Source organism: Vombatus ursinus, unplaced genomic scaffold (assembly GCF_900497805.2).
Source record: "Vombatus ursinus unplaced genomic scaffold, bare-nosed wombat genome assembly UNPS02014801.1, whole genome shotgun sequence".
Lineage (NCBI taxonomy): Eukaryota > Metazoa > Chordata > Mammalia > Diprotodontia > Vombatidae > Vombatus > Vombatus ursinus.
This window is the reverse complement of record NW_020954579.1, coordinates 13,923,910-13,943,410: the sequence shown is the minus strand read 5'-3', so window position 1 is coordinate 13,943,410 and position 19,501 is coordinate 13,923,910.

Sequence of the window (19,501 nt, the reverse complement as noted above, 5' to 3'; positions counted from 1 at the left end):
ATACCAATCAAGTAACTTCAATTTTGTTAAATGCATTTCTAAATTACTTTATATAGAGAATCAGCATCTCAATATTAACATGTTAAAATTACAACTTTAAAAGAGAGGGCTTACTCAAGTTCCGAGGCTGGCTGGCTTCTTTACCTTGACCCATCCTCCTTCCCTCTCTCCCCACAGTTACTGGGGGAGCAGTGGGGGGTGGTGGTGGTGAGCAGACCGTGGGGAACCTGGGTGATACTTCCAGGCTTTCTGGGTTGCCCCAGGGCCCAAAGCCTGTGGGGCCAACACAGTAGCTGCTGCTCCTCCCCCCTCCTTCCTTTCGCCAGATGAGAGAGGGCAAATTCGAAGGAAGAGTGAAGCTCTCTTCTCTTAGTCTGATCTGGGATGACAGATTCTGGGTTAACAGAAAAACTAGGGGCTGCTTTCAACCCCCAGCGCCGAGATACCCTCTTGATTCAAGGGAAGGGAGCTGGGGAAGGGAGTGACCAGAGTTGTAAGGAGATGTTTCAAAACTCCTTAATGATCAGTCACAAAAGCTCCAGAATCTGCTAAGATGTTTTTTAGCTGTTTTAACTTTTCCCTGTAGCCTTTGCCTGGTCAGAGCTGGGCCTACGGGAAGAAGAATCTTAATTTTTCTTTGAACTGTTACAATTTATCTTGGTCCTCTAAATCACAGAGGCCAGGCACAAAGCTTTCCTTTTCAAGGTCTTAGAGACCGAGCTTTTTCCAGTTCTAACCTAGGGGCAAATTTTAGGGAAATCTTCCTGGGTCTAGCTTCGAGGATCCGGTGGCCATGAGGCTGGGAGAAAAGGGAGATCTTCCAGGCATGGGTGTGGGGATGGGGCATCTCTCTGTGAAGGAGGATCCGGGGGTGTAGAGGGAAGGGAGTAAGTAAGCCTCAGGGAACCAAAAAAGCACCAGAGAGAATTGACAGAATTGGGCATACACTTCTGGGTCAGGTGTCCATCCTTCTCCTCCATGCATAGGAAAATGTGCCCAGGTCCATGGCTTTGAATGGAACCACTGGATCTAGAACCTAAGAGTATCAGGCTGAGTTCAAGACAGCGTTGTAACTATCTGACCTAATGGGACCTGAGAGGTCAGGTCCAAAAATCACCTCCAAGCCTTCCTAAGTGTTTGGAGGGCAACCCCAACTGCAGGGAGAGAGGGGAGGCTTACATACCCTCCAGTCTTGTCTGGAGAAGATCTTGAGGTTAGGCAGTTTCCTGGTCTCAGGGAACCAAAATGTTGAGGTCTAGGGGTGCTGGGACCCCGAAATTCAAGGGCAAGTGATGCAGGTCCTGCCCAAAGACAAGGTTTATTAGAACATTGGTCAGGGTCGGTGAGATTTTAAGAATCTGCCCTATTGGCCAGATTTTAACAATCTGAACCTTTGTAATGAGAATACAACCTGGCCAGATTCTTAAGGAATCTGAGCAGAGACAAGGTCTATTATGTCACCAATAGAAGAGGGCCAGACTCTTAACGAATCTGAGCCATTTAATGGGGGCAAGATGGACATTTACATACAGTGGTCAAGAAGTGGCCAATAGCTTGGGTGACTGGGAGGTACTGGGAAGGGCCTGGTGGCCCAGGTGAATGCCCAGGACTTGGGACACCTGGGAAAGTCCAGGGCCTTTTAGGGGTCCATCATTAGTGCTCCATCAAAGGGACTTCAATACCAGAAGTTGGGAGTTACTCCTTGCCACACATATTCACTATATCTATACCTCACTATCAGATTATAAGTTCTATAAGTTTTAACCCACTTTTCCCCATGAAGGGAATGTTTTATACCAATTATTCTTACTACACCATCTTAGTAAATGCCTTTCCTAAAAACCAAGTCTAGAAGTTGATTCGTAGTTTATTTTTTAATTTTTGAACTAAACAAACATGAAATACAATGAGTATTTATTTATATATAATAAAATAGAAGAAGGGGTGGCTAGGTGGTGAAATGAATAGAGCACCAGGCCTGAAATCTGGAAGACTTGAGTTCAAATCTGGTCTCAGATACTTAATAACTGTGCGACCCTGGGCAAGTCACTTATTTTTATTTGCCACAGTTTCCTCATCTGTAAAATGAGCTGCAAGAGGAAACAGCAAACCACTACATTATCTTTGCCAAGAAAACCACAAATGGGGTCACAAAGTCTGGCACGACTGAACAATGACAGAACAGAAGAATATATGAAGCTGAGAATCACCATTGTATAGAGCTTGCTTTTCTTTTTATGTATATAAAAATTTCAGTATATAGCTTTCAAAACTGTACTGTTTGTCCATGATTCCTTTTGGCCTTCCTTCTGTTCTCTTCTGCGATTAAAAAGATGTTTCAATGACTTTTCTTTTTCTTTTTCTTCTTCTTTTTCTTTTTCTTTTTCTTTTCTTTCTTTCTTTTTTTTTTTTTTTGGTGAACCATCCCTTCTTCTTACTATCATCACCTACCATCTGAACTGGAAAAGAAAAAAAAACCCCAAAACTCTTTTGACAAATATGTATTATCAAGCAAAACAAATTCCTACATTGGCCATGTCCAGAAACATGTCTTATTCTGCATCTTGAGAACATCAACTTTATGGCAGGAGGTTGGTAGCATACTCCATCATTAGTACTCTGGAATCATGGTTCATTCATTGCATTGACCAGAGTTCTGAAGTCTTTAAGTTCTCAAGTCTTTCAAAGTTGTTTTTCTTTTTACACTTCTGTTGTTGTATAAATTGTTTTCCTGGTTCTTCTCACTTCATTCTATATCAGTTATTGGTTGACTATCAATGGTAAACACACCAGTGGGGGCTCAGGAGCTGTATTGATAGGAGTAGCCACTCATAGGGTTTTCAAGAGAATTCAAGAGTAGTCACCAACCTGACTCAACCTAAGGCTATGAATACAAGTTTGAGAAGAAGCTCCAAGGGGCTATTATACCCCTACTTAGCTGCCAAGCCTCATTGACTGACCCAGAATCATATAACCTTATCAGTCCCCTAATTTTGTATCTCCCTCTTCCAGCTAACTTTATGCCATCCTCATTTGATTTTTAAAAAGCTTCTCAAAAGGTTATAAAAGTCCAGCCTTGTTCTAATTTTTTTTTTTTTTTTAGTGAGGCAATTGGGGTTAAGTGACTTACCCGGAGTCACACAGTTAGTGAGTTTTATGTGTCTGAGGTCTGAGACTGGCTTTGAACTCAGGTCCTCCTGACTCCAGGGTCGATGCTCTATCCACTGTACCACCTAGCTGCCCTGCTCTAATTCTGAAGGAGGATTTCCCTTCTTCAAAGTCTGTGTCTTGCCCATCAATTGGGGAATGGCTGAACAAGTTCTGCTATATGAATGTAATGGAATACTACTGTGCTATAAGAAATGATGAGCAAGCAGACTTCAGAAAAACCTGGAAAGACTTGTATGAACTGATGCTGAGTGAAGTTAGCAGAACCAGGAGAACATTGTACATAGTAACAGCCACATTGTGTGATGACTAACTTTGATGGACTTAGCCCTTCTCAGCAATGCAGAGGATCTAAGACATCTCCAAAAGTCTCATGATGGAAAGTGGCATCCACATCCAGAGACAGAACTATGGAGCTTGAATGCAGATCGAAGCACGCTATTTGCTCTTCTTTTTCTTCTGTTTTGTTTTGTTTCCTCTTTCTGGTAGTTCTTCCTATTGGTTCTAATTCTTCCTAACAACATGACTAATGTGAAAATATGTTTAATAGGAATGTATATGTATAGCCTATATCAGATTGTGTGCCATCTTGGGGAGGGAGGCAGGCAGGGAGGGAGAGAAAAACTTAAAACTCAAAGCTTATGGAAATGATTGTTTATAAATAAAAATAAATTAATAGAAAAAAATTTTAAGTCTGTTTTAAATGCTTCCTCCCTTACAACTGTAAGTAATAAAGACTGTCTTGATTAAATTGCTAAAGCAAAGTATTGAGTTAAGGCTTCAACAGCTATAAATTATTCAGATGGTACATGTCTGATGGGAAAAGGGTGGCCTCTTTGGCAACCCCAAGTCCACTTCTCTTCCAGGGGATTTTTGATCACTGGATAATACTAGATAATCTACAGAAAGGAATGTTTTACATGTTTATTAGGCTCCTGTCAGTCCTTTGTAGGTTTTTTTTTTGCTTTTTTGGGGGGGGGCTTTTTTTTATAACCACATAACCATATACATATATGTGGTTAATTCAAGAGCTCTCCTGGAATGAAACTGTAATATCAGTCAACAAGGATTTGATATTTTCAGGGGGAAAACCTGGGTTGCAACAAAATTATATAAATTCTGAGGCTTCCAGTATTTGAGGTAGAGGCATGAACCAAGGATATGATTTGTAAAAAAGACAACAACAACAAATTCAACCCAGTCAACATAAGACTCTATGCATGGGTTACATATATGGTTGAATGCTAAATTTTAAAAATACTTTCTTAATACCTAAAAACATTAAATAAATGGGAGCTATTATTAATGCTCTCCAAATCATTTTGCACATCTTCCTCAAAGTTCCCCCTTCCCCCAACTCTACACAAGCAGCAGTGCAGAGGAGAACATTCCAAGGTGATGGAATCTGGCTCTGCAGATACACTGTTATTTCTCAATGCAGCCGGACGGGGAATCAGGTCCTCATAGCAGATGTTAAATTTAGTTGCAGCATTTCTGTTTGGCATTGTGAATGCCTTAGTAGAGACAGTGAAATCCACTGATGCATACAGCCCCAAGGGCCTCATATTATAGTACATATTATAGCATCCTAGAATGTTAGAGTTAGAAAGTAGATAACATGATGGTCAAATAAGACAGTCATTTTGCAGAAAAGGAAAATGAAGTCAAGACTGGTTAAGCGATTTGCTGAAGGTGTCATAGCTTGTAAGTGACAGAGCCAGGACTAATAGCCATATTTTCCTTTTAGTTTAGGACTCTGGTCTCTGCCTCCCTGTTTCTTCCTTCCCTCCTTCTATTTCTCCACTGCTCTGTGAAGCTTCCTCTGTGATTATTTCTCAGTTCATTCATCTTACTTTCCCCCCTTTTACCTTTGCCTGTCTATCTGGTTTCTAGAAAGAGAAAGAGGGGCAGCTAGGTGGTGCAGTGGATAGAGCACTGACCCTGAAGTCAGGAGGACCTGAATTTAAATCCAGCCTCAGACCAAACACTTGACAGCTGTGTGACCCTGGGCAAGTCACTAAACCCTAATTGCCAAAAAAACAACCCAAAAGAGAAAGAAAGGCTGCTTTCTTTCTCCTCTTTTGTCTCTCTCCATTTCCCCCTTTTTTTCTAACTTTTTCTTTCTTCCCCAATCTAGTAAAAATATGGTATTGAAATACAATTTAACATATTTGTTTAAATCATTCCTTGTTCTTAATGATTACATCAAGTGACTGTGTTTGCTCTCTCTTTTTCTCTCCCTTTTTTCTTTCTCTTTCTCTCAAACAAAATACAAACTACCTAAATTTAAGTACTTTTAAATTACCTGATTGATATTTTCTATAGGTAAGCACTATAGAGAATAAAGTCCAATTTTAGAGTCAAAGTCCACTATAGAAAGTCTACTCAAAGACAAGTAGTTTTTTGCTAGTCATAAAATGTTAGAACTTAGAAAGCACATAGTTCAACAGCCTCATTTTACTACCAAGGAAATGGAGGCCATGGGAACGAAAGCAATTTGCTCAAGGTTATAAATCTAGCTGTTGGCAGAGACCAGAATTTGAACTCAAATCTCCTGATTCCCAGTCTGGAGCTTTTTCTACTGAATCATACTTCCCCTATGTTCTAGATTTTATAATTTTATGTTTGCTGTGGCTTCCTGGTTTGAATTTCCAATAGTCTAAAAACAAGAGTAGTAAGTCCAATATTTGCTTTGTAAAATCGTTGTAGCTGGTGGCTTTTAGGTTTTGAGGTCACAAGGCCCAGGCCTAATCTTGAGGACAACCAGATATCTCTTTAGCTTGTCAATTTCTGGGAGATCTCTGACTATCAAATGAATATAGTGCCCATCAAGGTCTTCCACAAATGTGGGTAAAAGGATTCCCAGATACTGTACAAGTTCTCAGCATAACAGGGTACAGGATGTAACTGGATACAGAAGAGCCTTTATTTGCCTCCACAGAAAATGCAGAAAACACATTAAAGATTCACAGTAACCTGTGCAATCAATGCAATTCTCCCTCTCCAGTAAATCCCACCTTTTCCTCATAGCACTGCCCTATGGTTTGTACTCCCCTTGGAAGGGAAGTCAATTGATAGTTCCTAGAAAAGCAACCCTTCTTGCCCCCAACATCACCTTAAGGATGCATATAGGCCTCCAGCCTTATGTGGAGCTGGGATTCTTCTAAAAGGAAAACAATCCCTACCAGCACTACCATTCCCTTCCCATTGTATCTATACTGATTGAGTTAACTCACAGTAAGAGCTGAAGACCAAGTCCCTTGCTTCTCTGTATTATTGGTTAGTTGCTTGAAGCTCCTCCAGCTGCAGGGTCAAATATGTGACCTTCTTCTTTTAAAGGGTTAATACTCTTAAGAAACCCCCCCCCCCCCCCATCTCTAGAAGTATGGATTCATAAACTCTCAAACTTAGAGTTGCTGGAGAGGGGTTGTTAGAGCTGGTTCTTTTCAGAATTCCCTCTCCTTGTTCTAAAACATTGGATTTCAGAACTTGGAGTTCAGGAACTGTCCTCTTGGGCCATGAGGATGAGAGGTGCATAACAACCTACAAGGTAATCTTAGCAGTTCCTTCTAATTGGTGTGGACATGTGGACTTATGGACATGCATCCTACCCCATCCTCTGAGTGACCTAGCTCTGTTCTGAGCTCTGCAGCTCTGGGGTCTGTTCTCAGAAAAGGGAAAAGGCTGACTTTGCAATTGACCCCCTTTTTTTAATATGTAAGGGTGAGGTTTATTATCCAGATTGTCTTACATGTAGGCCAGCCCAAAGGAATAGCTCCAATCTTTAGTAATTTGATCCAACCCTAATCAATGAATTGCAAAGACTCACCCTCTAGGTTTATAGGGAAACTCACTTCCTACATTGTTATTCAGTTGTTTCAGCCATGTCAGATGAGGAAACTGAAGTAAACAGGGTTAAGTGACTTGCCCAGGGTCGCACAACTTGTAAGTGTCTGAGGCCAAATTTGAACTCGGGAGCGTGAGTCTTCCTGACTCTAGGCCTGGCTCTCTATCCACAGCAGCACCACCTAGCTGCCTCTCCGTCCTACATAGAGAATCCATTTTTTCTTTGGTGAGTTTTGACTTCTCTTAATTATCTAGACTTTCCTGTCTTTCTCACACCATAAGACATTTTGCTTACCCTCAAGGCTCCAGGTTTGTTGATTTCTGTTGTGAGTCAGGCCTGATTCAGGCAAGGCCAGGGGTTCAGGCATGAGAATAAAACAAAATGAGACATTTGTACATTATTAACTGTTAGCAAAAGGAGGTTTAATTAATGATAGCATGGAAAGGATACCCCTTTGATTTGGTCAAGTGCAACTTTGCTGTGTCTGAATTAGCCTTCGTTGAACCATTGGTCAGAGGCAAGGATCAGGTCTGAGAAGCCAGCGACTTTTTCTCTAATGTGGCTGCCAGGAGGCTATGTCAATCAGTGGTTTGAGCCTTTAGCCTATTGTAATGAAGTCTCAAGGATGGTTTCAGTACTTCTGGGGCAGCTAGTTGGTGCCATAGTGCCCTGGTCTTAGAATCAGGAAGACTTGAGTTCCAATCCAGCCTCAGCTACTTACTGGCTGTGTGACCAGGGATAAGTCACTTGATCTCAATTTGCCTCAATTTCAGGGTTAAGAATAGCATCTGCCTCCCAGGGAGGTTGTGAAAATCAAGTAAGATAATGATTATAAAGCACTTAGCATAGTACCTGGCACACAGCAAGTGCAATATACACATTAGTTATTATTAGGCAGTTAAGCGGCACAGTGGATAGAGCACTGGGCTTGGAACCAGGAATCAGTCTCATCTTCATGAGTCCAAATCTGGCCTCAGATCCTTGCTAGCTGTGTGACCCAGGGCAAGTCACTTAACCCTGTTTGCCTCAGTTTCCTTATCTGTAAAATGAGCTGGAGAAGGAAATGGCAAATCACTCGAGTATCTCTGCCAAGAAAACCCCCCAAAAGGGGTCATGAAGAGTCTGACACGACTGAAACGACTAAACTATACCACCAACTATATCATTATTATTATGGATCATAGAAGCATACATCTGGAGCTGGAAAGAGTTGTAGAAGCCATCCAACCCAGCTTTCTCAATTTTTTGGAGGAGAAAACTAAAGCCTAGAGGTTAAACGATTTGCTCAATTCACCTAGCTAGTAGTACCTGAGGAGAGACTTTAACTCAGATCTTCCTGAGTCCAAGTCCAGAGCTCTAACCTACTACATCACTTAGCTGTCAATACATTTAAGGAAACTGAGTCTCAGAGATGTTAAGTTGCTTGCCCAGGGACACATAGCTAGTATGTCTCAGAAGTAGGATTTGAATAAAGCCTGTCCCATGTTGCCGAAGGGGAAAAAACCCCAAAACTAGCCTCACCTTGCATGGGGTAGATCCTACTGCTGTGGCAGTTCTTTTTGCAGAAGTAAATTTAGTACAACTGGCTACAAGGTGACATTTTAAACGTGCCCTGTATACAACCTATTTCCAATGTTCACATTTTTAAAAATGACCCTGTTGCTAGCTGGTCTGCAAGCTCAGCATGAATTATGGAAATACAATCTCCGTTGTTTGATGATCTAGAGAACAGAGGATGGAGCAAATTCAGAAATCAAGTTAATCATTGCACAAGTAGGGACGGATCAGACAAAGGGAAGATGTATTAGGGAATTGCCGTCTCTCTATTCAAGCCAAGGTCAGTCTTGGCAACATGGAGAGAAGAGGTCGGGCAATGATTCAGGAATGGTACTTTCATTCAATGCTTCTCCTGATTGGCCTCAAGAAAAATGTGGTCTTTCCCCCCCTGATTTCATTGCCTAACAAGCCATGCAGCAAACTGGGTTTGCATGATCTTTATTTCTAAAAATAACATTAACTTGGATGTTCAGATCCATTCTCCCTATAGGATACCAGAAACCATGCTGGGGAGAGGAGCAAAAACTGGGCAAACAGAACTAAAAACCCTAGGAGTGACCCTAACCCCAACACAGCAAGGAGACTGCTGGAGGAATGCCGCCGGCACATCTGAAAGAGCTTGACCCCATAACACTTGTTATAAAATTCACAATGAGCTCTTTAGATGGCGAGGAGTTTGAATTAACTCATTCGGTTGCTGGTAGTTTCTAGGCTGAGGGCCTCTGCTTGGCTTTTCAGGGTACCAGAGACGGTTCTGCTTTTTTCAAAACAGATTTGGCCTCAGGTATTTTTGACAGTCTGTAGCCAACCAGGATCTCAGCCTGTTCAATGCCCTGTGCCAGGTTGGTTTCAGCTATTTAATGGTGCATCCCAGAAGTTTACTAAATAAAAAGCAAAATGCTCCTCCCCACTTACTGATAGGGCCCACTAAAATAAAATAAAATTAATATAATGTAATATAATATAATATAACAATATAATATAAGCTCTTGGCCATCATCTTCAAATAGGGTCAGGCACTTTACTAGCAGTGAGATCCCCAGTGGTCAAACTGGGAAGTGGCTACTATCATTTTTGTCATTGAGAGTCCCTGCCCTCCAGGAATTTACAATCTAGCTAGCAAAGACAATATACATATGAGATAATATGCAAAATGTATGTAAAATAGGTACAATGTAACTTGGAGGAAAAGCGCCTAAGGAGATCAATAAGGACATCTTGTAAAAGGTGAAGTTTTAGCTGAATTTTGAAGGTGACAAGGGATTATAAGAGGCTGAAGTGAGGAAAGAGTATATTCCAGGCAAGCGCAAAGGCAGAGAGATGAGAGATGGTGTGATATCCAAAAAACAGCAAGAAGGCCAGTACAGGAAGGAAATTAGTGTATAACAAGGTTGGAAAGTTAGGACAGAGCCAATTTGGGAAGAATTTTAAAAGCCAAAAAGAAGAGTCTATCTTTTTTTTAGTGAGGCAATCGGGGTTAAGTGACTTGCCCAAGGTCACACAGCTAGTACTGTCAAGTGTTTGGTCTGAGGCCGCATTTGAACTCAGGTCCTCCTGACTTCAGTGCCGGTGCTCTATTCATTGCGCCACCTAGCTGCCCATCTTTTTTTTTTTAATCAGCCAAAATCTATCCTCTCTACTGCACAAATTTAGAACACACACACACACACACACACACACACACACACACACATCATTATGAACATGTATAATCAATCAAAATAAATTTCCACAGTGGCGATGTCCTAGAAAACATTTTGTCTCATTCTGCATGCTGAGTCCTTCACCTCCATATCAGAAGGTGGATAGCATATTTCATCATTAGTTCTCTAGAATTCTGGTTGGTCATTATGCTGATGAGCTTTATACCATAACTTGTTCATCTATTCCCTAATTTATGGGCATCCCCTCAGTTTCTCATTATTGGATGCCTCAAAATGAGCTATAAATTTTTTATTTTACATCCTTAAAGTTTGTTTTGTGTAGGGCTAATCCCTCCCTTAATCTACCCTCCCTCTAATTCCCCCTCCTTCTTCTCCTCTTTCTCTATTTCCCTGCAGATTGAAAGGTACACACAGAGTTCTCAATTCTGTGATAGTCTGTATTCTTTCTTCTTTTGACCAGCTTAGATAAGAGTAAAGTTCAAGTGTCAGCTTCTTCCCTCACCCTCACCTCCTTGTTTGTGTAGATGTCTACTTGTGTGTACTCTGATTATGTGAGATCATTTTCCCTAACCTTCATTGTACCCAATCCACACCCCACCTTTGCAGGGTATTCTTCTTCCCTTCTCTTTCCATTCTTTTCTTAAGGTCATCAAGACATAACAGATCTATTCTCAGACCCTGTCTAATTGGATTCCTAATAGGAATGAACCTTGAAGATGATAGGATTCAGAGGGAGCGTATTTATCATCTCTCTATATTTAATGTAAGCATTTTATCCTCGTTTAATCCTTTATCATTGTTTATTCATGATTAACTTTTCATTTTTCTCTTCATTCTTGTGTTTGAACTTCATAGTTTCTCTGCAGTTCTGATCTTTTCGTTAGGAATGCTTAGAAGTCCTCTATTTCTTTAAAAATCCATTCCCCCCCTCTGCCCCCCCACCCCCAGTAGCATTATACTCACTTTTGCTGGGTAAATTATTCTTGGCAATTCTTTACCTTCTAGAATCTTGTATTTTAAGTTTTCTGCTCCTTTATAGTGGTAGCTGCTAAATTGAGTGTGTTCCTGACTGTGGCTCCTTAATACCCAGAGTTCTTTCTTTCTGGCTGCCTGCAGTATTTTTTGCTTTGAACTGGAAACCATAGATTTTGGCTATGATGCTCCTGGGAATTTTCATTCTGGTGTTTCTTTCAGGAGGTGACAGTTGGGTTCTTTCCATTTCCATTTTACCCTTTGGTTCTAAGACCAGAAACTAAGGTATTTTTCTTTGAAGATTTCTTGAAATAGGATGTCGGTTTTCTTTTTGTTCATAATATTCAGATAGTCCGATGATTCTTAAATTTCTTTTCTCTTCGATTTGTTTTCCAGGTCAGTTGTTTTTGATATAAGATAGCTTATATTTTCTACTTTTTTTTTTTACTCTTTTGACATTGTTTTAGTATTTCTTGTGGCTTTATGGAGTGAGTCATTGGCTTCTTTTCGATCAATCTAAATTTTCAGGGAGTTTGTTGCTTGGGTAAGGTTTTATACCTCTTGTACCAAGTTGTTAATTCTCCTTCCAATTCTTTCTTCCATAACTTTCATTTTTTTTCCCAATTTTTTTCCTTAAGTGTGCTTGTTTCATTTATAAAAACATTTTTAAGCTCTTTAAAAAATACCCAACTTTTGCTTCATCTCTTCCAATAATTCTAGCTGAATTTGCACCCAAGCTGTGTTTTTCACTGAGGCGTTGCTTATAAATATTTTGCAATCATCCTTTTCTTCTGGGTTTGTATCTTGTGCTTCCCCGCTACAGTAATAGATCTTTGTGATAGGATTCTTTTTTGTTTACTCATTCTTCCAGCCTACTTCCTGCCTTTGGATTTGATGTTAATGCTGGGCTCTGAGGCACTTCTGGGCCTATTGCTGTTTTCTTGGGGTATTGAATGTTGTGTTATTCCAGGATCTCAGGGACAGACTGGGGACCTACAAACTTTTAGTGTTCCCAAAGTGGTCTAGTTCAGAACAAAGTCTGATGGCTGCACTCCTGCCTGAGCTCTGCAAATTTCTGACCTGGATTTGGGACTTAGCAGCAATAGACTGCTCCTGGACTCAGCCCCATCAGCTAGCTGGAAAGTTCTGTTGGTTCAGAGTTGCAGAATTGTGGGCTCTTCCTTTGGTCCGAGATTCCTGCCCTGGTTATTCCTCTGCAGGCTGGGCTAGGTGTTAGAAATGAGACCCTGTTCTATACCTGGGGTATGATCCACAACACTGTTGCTTCTGAACTTTCTCTTTTTCTGGTGTATCTCCCAAGACCTCCCTATTTGGGAGCACCGACTCCATACACAGACGCATCTCCTCAATCCACCGTGGATCTGTAATCTGGAACTGGGCAGTGGGCAATAAAAGCTGCCAGTGAGCACCTATCCCTGTCACAGTGTCGCATTATGGGTCTAGTGCTGCCCTGAAATGGATCTGGAACCTCCTCAGCCCCTGATGCCACGTCTCTCTCTGGGCCCAGGAGCATTTGCACGGAACACGTTCCTGGCCTGACCTCATCCCCAAAGTTCACAGGCCTAGTGGATGTGGGCTAGACAAATGACTCACTGTAACTTTCTCCCCTCCTGGATTTCCTCATCAGGATTTGATCTGGAACATTTTCGTTCTTCCTTTCTTTCTTCTTTAAAGCATTCGGTTGGTATTTATTGAATCAAATTGGTATAAATTTTTTTTCAACATTCACTTTTGTAAGCTTTTGAGTTCCAATGGTTTTTTTCTCCTTCCCTCTCCTTCCCCCTCCCCAATAGTAAGCAGTCTGAGATACACACACACACACACACACACACATACACACACACATAATTATAGTTATACATGTACAATTATATTAAACATATTGATCTGGAACATTTTCTAGATCTGATTGGAGGAGGTTTCTGAGGAGTTTTGCTCCCTACAACTCTGTCAACATCTCTAATGTCCTTTTTAGGAGTTTGTATTTAGTGTTAAAGGCAATACAGAATCACTGGAGTTTGTCCAGTAAGTGAATACATGGGTATATGTTCCCTGGCTTGTCTTGCTCTAGTAGCAATTAGCCAACATCCTCAGCAGTACAGCTAGGGCGGCTAGGTGGTGCCATAGTGCACAGAGCAGCCGGCCTGGATTCAAGGAGACCAGCCTCAGACTTTCAAGTCATCTAATCTGTTTGCCTCATTTTCTTCACCTGTAAAATAAGGATAATAGCACCAACCTCCCAGGGTTGTTATGAGGATCAGATGAGGCACTTAGCACCATGCCCAGCACATAGAAAGCACTATATAAATGTTAGTTTCCAAAGGAAAAAACAAAACACAAAAAACAAGGAAAGAGAATTAGCCTTGCAGGTTTCTCCATTTTGGATTTTCAAAGAATTTTCAGACCATTTATCCACAACCATACTTCAGATTTGTATGGTAAAGGAAATAAATCCCTTTCTTTAAGTTTGGACTTGCTGCAGAAATTTTCATTGCCTTCAGCTTTTGTAGAGTGAATATGCACAAACAATGGCATTGAAAGTCATTTAGAAGTATCCACAAAGTTGTTGTTGTTGTTGCTGCTGTTGTTTTTTTTTAATTTACCTGAACCTTTATAGAATCATAGATGTGTCTTGGGAAGTAGGCCAATGGTGATTTTCAGAATCACAGAATGTTAGAGATTATCTAGTCCTATCCCTTTATCTTATAGATAGGATACTGAGGTTTAGTGAGTGTTTTATCCAAGGTCCAAACTCAGGGCTGTTTTCATGGAACCACATTTCTCCCTGCAAAGGGTGAGAGTACATCCAGGATTATCTACAAGTCTCCATGACTGATAAACGGGAGGTGGTTATAGAAGATTTGGATATTGAAATTATTTTTATTTTATTTATTGTTATTATTTAAATAGTCTTTTTGTTTTAAACAACAAATACTCTGTGTGTGTGTGTGTACTGTCACTGTATAACAGAAAGATTTTTTTAACTCCAGAATGATGATTCACACCATAAAATATTCAAATGAGCCTGAGATCTTCTTGTGATATGTGACTCAGGGACTTCCCTCCTACAAATAGCTTTAACTCTGGACTCACACAGACCCAGATTCATCCTTGTGGGCAGGAAGTGATGGCAATTTCTGCTCCCCAAGAGGTAGAGATAGTGGCAGGCTTTTCTCAATCTCTGTCTGACACATTGCCTCAGTTCAAGATTAACTCTTGGGAAATCTCTGAAAGAAAATTCAGGTAGGGCTCATGCCTAGGTAATAGAATGTAGGTAATGGAAATAGGTAATAGACTGTCAGGAATAGAATGTATAGAATATATAGGTAATAGAAAAGTACCCAATGTACATGGAGATGAAATAGAAAGCAGCAATTTATTTCCTCTGCCACTAAAAATGCTTACAACACAAAAAAGTTCTAAGTTATGTACATTGTACTACCTTCCATCTAACTTGTTAGATTGGTTCCTTTAAGAAACAACTATCTCAGGTTCAAGGTACTTGGTGGGTCAGCACTACTAACACTATAGCGAATGAACCCCAATTAATGTGTTTACCTTGTCTCTGGCAAAACCACAATTAACTCAATTAAAATCATCTACTGAAATGACATAGTAAGCACAGTAGAAATAAAATATTTCCCTTGACTTACTCTTAACCCTGTCCTATCATAAATTCACCACAGGGAGACCATTCCACATGCTAGTAAGGGTACTAGGCTAGTACTCTGGCTATCTACCTGTCATGCCTCCCTCTCACCATCCTCTTTTCCTACCATATAAGCTTTGGATGACATCTTTTACTCTTGTTTTTCTTCAGCATTCCTTACTGGTTACGTGGTATTGTCTGTGTGACATTTGTTTTGAATTTTTTGGAGAGGTTTGGATTGTTTGTTTTACTGTCATTTAGTACCAGTAGTAGAATGTCAATGATTAAAAAGATGAAGCTTTGTTTTCATGAGAAGCTTGGGGTCAGTTAAAGAACTTTGTAGTTTCCTGAAGACAACAGCCCACTTTCCTTGTTCAAATTTGGGCCCAACTTACTGTCCTTCTATAATACATACTGATATACATACAGGTATACATACTGATGAATAAATTGTATAGGTTGTCCATCCAAGCACGTGTTGAAATATGGGTAGCAGACATTATTCATCTACTTTGTCTTTCCTACATGAATGGTCAGGGAAAATTTCTTTGAATAATTACAAATCTCTTCTGGGAGGCCCAATAGTGGTTTGGGGCTTGATATATATTACAATCAGCACAATGTCAGAAACATCTGGAAAACCTTCACCATCCACAGAGAATCTCTTTTTGAATTGGACACTGTGATGGATCACAGTGCAGAATAACTTTGGTGAGCCCATATCTTCCTGTGTTCTGTCTCACCCAATGTTTATGATCAGAGGGCCATGGAACAGGGTTATTTCTGTTGTTATAGCTTTCTATTTTTTATTTTTAGGTGAGGCAATTGGGTTTAAGTGACTTGCCCAAAGTCACACAGCTAGTGAGTGTTATGTGTCTGAAGCCACATTTGAACTCAGGTCCTCCTGACTACAGGGCTGGTGCTCTATCCACTGCGCCACCTAGCTGCCCCTGTTGTTATATCTTTCAAGGAAGTTTGAATAATTTTGATGGGAGAGGTATGGATGGGAAATATCTTTTTGTAAAAGGAACGTTTATGAAGGTAGGGTTTTGTCATACCAAATCAAGAGCTTTTTTGTAATCCACAAACAATAAGTACAACCAGATCTTAGTTTCTCTATATCTACCAGTTAATTGTGAGCTGTTGAATATCACTTACAAAAGTTTACTTGTTCTCTACTAATACCCTCATTGAGGATAGCCGTGTTGAATACATAGGTGATTCTTAGAAAAATTTTGAGTAGATGGGAGAAGCAGCATGTGGGTCAGTAGTTACTACTGTCCTCTACATTGCCTTTTTTCATCATTAAGGTCCATGCTTTTTTGCCATATCTTTAGTTTCTTCCCCTCTTTTAGATACCTTTTATATAAGTCCCTCAATGCCCCTACAATTGTGTTACTCCCAGCATGTATCTTCTCTATGTATATTTGGTCTAATATTGCTTTTTTCAGGAAGCAAGGTGGCATAGTGGATAGAGTGCTGGGCCTGGAGGCAGGAAGACTCATCTTCCCCAGCCTCAGACACTCACTAGCTGTAGGATCCTGGGCAAATCACTTAATCCTGTTTGCCTCAGTTTCCTCATCTGTAAAATGAGCTGGAGAAGGAAATAGCAAACTGCTCCAGTATCTCTGCCAAGAAAACCCCAAATGAGATCATGAAGAGTTGGACATAACTGAAAAACGACTGAATAACAATCATTGCTTTGTTCTCTTTTGTACCATTTCTACCTCCTGCACAAGCACATCTATAAGGATTTTAATATTAGGGTCCAAAACTCCTTGTTCTTGTTAGAGAAAGTTTGGGATATGGATTTTTGCAAATATTTTCTCTTTTTGTGCTGTTTTTTGTTCTCTTTCCATTTTTATCCTTAATTGACCTTGGGATGATTTTAGACAGTTGGATATCTTATGAAACTTTCCTTTAAAAAAAAAAACACAACCAAACTTTTATTTTTATTTGAACTTGACAAACATAAAATAAAGAGAACATTTTCAAATAAAGAGGAATAGAAAGATTATATGTGTAATAGAAATATGTGTGCTGTATAAACAGATAAAGGAGGCTGGCTCCCACATGACATTGATAAAGATCTGATCTGAAAGCTGACCCATGCCTCTTCAAGGATGGCTGTGATTTCTTCCTTTTAGGGGAACAGAAGAATAGTAATACCTGCTTGCTCTTTATCTTGCCTATCTCCAAGGTGAGGCTAGAATTGCTAAACCTTAATCTCTGTAAATCTAGAGGTACAATACTGGGGGGAGGGGGAATATCCAGGATATATGCCACTTTCCCTGATCACTCTCAAAAGAAAGATGCTAGTTAACTTGCTAGTTGCTAGTTGCAACCTTAGCTCCTTTTCACCAAAGCTACAAAAAACAATCATGAATAGCAAATAATGACTAAATTCATTTATCCAAGCAAAATTACAAACAGAAGTCAGAGAAGTTAAACAGATTAGACTAGACCACTGGGAACAAAATAAAATACTAGCTTAACCAAGGTAGATAGGAAACAATGTCATCTGGGAGTCTGCTCCTAGCAGTATCTAGGGCAACAAGCACTGGAAGTCAAAAGACAGAATGAGGGCTGGCTTCCCCATATATGTGCAGCACTGGAGCTTCCTGTTGGCCATGCAAAAATTCACTCCTTGCCTCTCTCTTCTCTTTGTTCTTTCTTTCTTTCTTTTTTAAGTGAAGCAGTTGGGATTAAGTGACTTGCCCAGAGTCACACAGATAGGAAATATTATGTGTCTGAGGTCAGATTTGAACTCAGGTCCTCCTGACTCTAGGACCAATACTCTATCCACTGTGCCACCTAGCTGCCCCTCTACCTGTCTCTTCTTCAAGTTCCCCATCCTATAACAATATCCAACAACATACCTACTCCAGGTTGTGCTCAGCATTCTCTCATCCAATCAAGTGTCTCACTTTTCTTTGTGCAGGGCTGTCCCAGTGTCCCAGCACCTACCTCACCTGGGTGGGAGTCAGTCTTACATATGTGAATATATAAACCACTATTACATACAGCTTGCTTTTTAAAAAAAAAAAAGTATGTAAGAAATTCAACATGTCATTTTTAAAGATGTCTTGCTTGTCTGTTTCCTTCTGAATTTCTCTCTGTTTCTTTTGGGCATTTAAAAAAATGTTTCAATGCCCTTCTCTTCTTTTCTTTTTAATTTTGGTAATACTATCATTAGTTCCCTTCTCTCCAAGTGTCCCCTCCCCCACTGCTCATAATGAAAATTTTAAAAACAAAACCCTTGTAACAAGTAAACATAGTCACACAAAACAAATCCACACATTAGCCACATCTGAAAATGTTGTCTCATTTTGTACTTTGAGTCCATCACTATTGTGTCAAGCGATAGATAACAAGCTTTCTTTAAATTGATTTTATCCTTCCCTCATCTTGTTTTGTGAGATGATATTGTTCCCAATCATCTATCATCTTCTTTGTAAGATTTAATAGGGGCAGCTAGGTGGCACGATGGATGGAGCGCTGGCCCTGAAGTCAGAAGGACCTGAGTTCAAATTTGACCTCAGACCAAACACTTGACACTTACTAGCTGTGTGACCTTGGGCAAGTCATTTAACCCCAACTGCCTAAAAAAAAAAAAAAGATTCTATAAACAAGTTTATGTTCTAGCTGTAGTGCAGGTGAATGAGATGCTTGCTGAGTAAGGCACTTTCTGAGCTCTTTGGTCTCCTTGTTGTAGCAATTAATTTCCATTGATTAAAGTTCAGGAAATATTATTTTAGTTGAAATTAATGTAATTTTTGTTGTGCATTTTCCATTTTGATGATAAATTACTTGTTTAAATAGTTTAGGATTAAATTGTTTAAATTGTATACCATATCTCTTTTCTCAGTATTATTTTTCCTTCTTGGACTTTTAAAAAAAAAACTGCTTCTGTTCTTTGATGAGTCAGTGAGTTGACTACACAATCAACTGAAGCAGTGATAACTCTCACCTCAATAACAAGTCTGTTAAAATACAATCGATTTCATTTTTATGTTGTTATCTTGCACTAATATCATTACCTATCAATTCTTTTCTCAAAGAAAGTGTGTGATATGAAGGCATGAAGCTTCTGTGCCATGCTTTCCCCTGTATTTTTCCTCATCCTTACCTTTCCCCATCCAATGGTAATTAATTAAATTTTCATTTAAAATTAAAAAATTAATTTTAAAAAGTAACAGCTCAACATTATAATTTAAGATTCTAATCTAAATATGTACTTGACCATAAAGCACATGTGAAAATGAGGTAGAAAGAATTTCTCTGAAAATCTTCGATTATCTTGTAACCCAAGTAATATAATAACCATGTTTCTTCCAGTTTCCTAAATACTATGTCACTTTTGCAGGTATTTTGTTGACTGGAATCATAAAAAAATAACCAACTGACAATTTCCATGAAGATGAACCCTCAGTTACAGTGGTATGAGTCTTGGGTATTAAGCATAATTACATAACTTGAGAAACTGAAAATTCCCCAAGTAATGCTTGACTTGTGAAAAGTTCACAAACCAGGTAAACCTAGAGTAACTAAGATGCCTAAACTGAACAAGTTAGATTTTATAGTCAGCCTCCATCTCTTAGAAGGTAATAAAAATGTCACAAT